Source organism: Penaeus vannamei, chromosome 13 (genome assembly GCF_042767895.1).
Source record: "Penaeus vannamei isolate JL-2024 chromosome 13, ASM4276789v1, whole genome shotgun sequence".
NCBI classification, from domain to species: domain Eukaryota; kingdom Metazoa; phylum Arthropoda; class Malacostraca; order Decapoda; family Penaeidae; genus Penaeus; species Penaeus vannamei.
In genome coordinates, this window is record NC_091561.1 from 2,605,128 (window position 1) to 2,607,627 (window position 2,500).

At 41.0% G+C, this 2,500-nt stretch overlaps 1 protein-coding gene across 1 annotated transcript in view; it reads left to right on the forward strand.

The window, feature by feature from the left end:
- Positions 1-2,500, forward strand: part of grh (grainy head) — a gene marked incomplete at its 3' end in the record, with an annotated part of 641,830 nt that overhangs the window by 169,637 nt on the left and 469,693 nt on the right.

Here is a 2,500-nt window from a genome sequence, read left to right on the forward strand (position 1 = left end):
TCTTTTCTTCGTTCTCTTTTCTTTCTTCCTTTCTTTCTTTCTTTCTTTTTTTTTGAGAAACTGTAAACTGATTTTAATCATCCCAAAATGTTCTTCTTCTTCTCCTTCTTCTTCTTTCTTTTCCTTTCTTCCTTCTCTTTTCTTTCTTTCTTTTTAATTTTCATAAACTGATTTAGATCATCCCAAAATGTTCTTCTTCTCCTCCTTCTTCTTCTTTCTTCTCTCTTCTTTCTTTTCTTTTCTTTCTTTCTTTTTAATTTTCGTAAACTGTAAACTGATTTGGATCATCCCAAAATGTTCTTCCTCTCCTTCTTCTTCTTCTTTCTTTTCCTTTCTTCCTTCTCTTTTCTTTCTTTCTTTTTAATTTTCATAAACTCATTTAGATCATCCCAAAATGATCGTCTTCTCCTGCGTCTTCTTCTTTCTTCTCTTTTCTTTCTCTCTCTCTTTCTTTTTTTAATTTTCATAAACTGTAAACTGATTTGGATCATCCCAAAATGTTCTTCTTCTCCTCCTTCTTCTTCTTTCTTCTCTCTTCTTTCTTTTCTTTTCTTTCTTTCTTTTTAATTTTCATAAACTGATTTGGATCATCCCAAAATGTTCTTCTTCTTCTCCTTCTTCTTCTTTCTTCTCTCTTCTTTCTTCTCTTTTCTTTCTTTCTATTACGAAGAATATACCAACACGTGCGCTATAATGGCCGAGATTCTTACGTCCACTTCCGCAAGGCAATTAAGAAAGGTAATTAAGAATCCGCCGCCAGACACTGATGAGAATAAATGAGTGTTAGTTACGATGAAATGAAGGTTTTTGGTTTAAATTTCTGTTCTCGTTTCCATATATATATTTATGGAAGATTTTCCTTTGTCTATTTTTTTTTTTTTTTTTTTTTTTTGACAGCTGATTGGCAAGATTTAGAAGATCAATTTTGGAAAGTTTTTTTTTTTAAAGTTGATTGGCAAATATTAGAAATAAATTTTGGAAAATATTTTCTTAAGTTGATTGGCAAAACATAGAAATAAATTTTGGAAAATATTTTTTCAGTTGATTCGGAAAACATAAATAAATTTTGGAAATCATTTTTTCAATTGATTGTCAAAACATAGAAATGGATTTTGGAAAGCATTTTTTCAGATGATTGGCAAAACATAGAAATAAATTTTGGAAAGCAATTTTTTTTTTTTAGAGATTTTGGCATACCTCTACAAACCGAACATTCGCAACTATAACAAATAACACCAAAAACCGGCTTTCAACTCTCTCAAAAATGATGATTTATCGCCATCCAACGAATTTTTTGCGTGTACATATCCATCCACACTCTATAATTTCACTCTATCTTCGCTGAACAATATTCAATTTCCATTTTCGTCAGCCTTACCCTCCCCCTCCCCCCTCACCCTCACCCTCCCACCCTCACCCCCTTGCCCCCCTCACCCTACCACCTCTTCCTTCCTCCACCCTTGCCCCTCACCCTCACCCTCACCCTCATCCTCGCCCTCACCTCGCCCCTCGCCCTTGCCCCTTCCCTCTCACCCTCGCCCCCTCACCCCCTCACCTCCCCCTCCGCCCCTCACCCCTCCCTCCTCCCCCCTTGCCCCTCTGCGCCCTTCCCCTCCCCTTCCCCCTCCCCCTTGCCCCTCACCCTCGCCCCTTCCCCTCACCCTCCCCCTTGCCCCTCCCCCTCCCCCTCCCCCTTGCCCCTCACCCTCGCCCCTTCCCCTCACCCTCCCCCTCCCCCTCCCCCCCTGTACTTCTGGTTTCCCTCCTGACTTCTCATGTCTTTGATTGAGATCCCTCATCAATCAACGCGTAATGAGGATGGATTGTACGAACAGTTGAACAGAGAAGAAGCGGAAGAAATGGGGAGGAAGGAAGCGGGGATAGAGGAGAGGGGGAGGGGAGAGGGGAGGGGAAGGGGGATGGAAATTCGAGTTTGGGAGCTGTGTACTATTTTTTTTGTGGGGGGGGGAGGGGAAGGGCAGGGGGGCGGAAATTCGAGTTTGGGAGCTGTGTACTAATTTTTTTTTTTTTTTTGGGGGGGGGAGGGGAAGGGGGCTATGTGTGTGTGTGAGTAGAGTGCAAGGGGGAGCGGGAGGAGGAAGAAAGGGAGGAATTGTGAGATTGGGAAAGAAAGAGAGAGAGGAAGAAGAAAGCGAGAATTGAGAAGAGAAGAGCAAGAGAAAGATAGAGAGCGAGAAGAGCAAGAGAAAGAGAGAGAGAGAGAGAGAAAGAGCAAGAGAAAGAGAGAGAGAGAGAAAGAGCAAGAGAGAGAAAGAAAGAAAGAGAGAGAGCGCGCGCGCGAGAGAGAGAGAGAGACAAACAAACAGACAGAAACAAAAACAAAAAAAAAAACAGACAGACAAAAGCAGACAAATCCAAATAAACAAACAAAAACCAAAGAAGAAAAAGAAAACCCCCATAGAAATTACAGACAGTGGAAATAAGACAAAATTAAGATCAAAAAGACAAGAGATATGAATGGTTCCCTCTAACAACCATA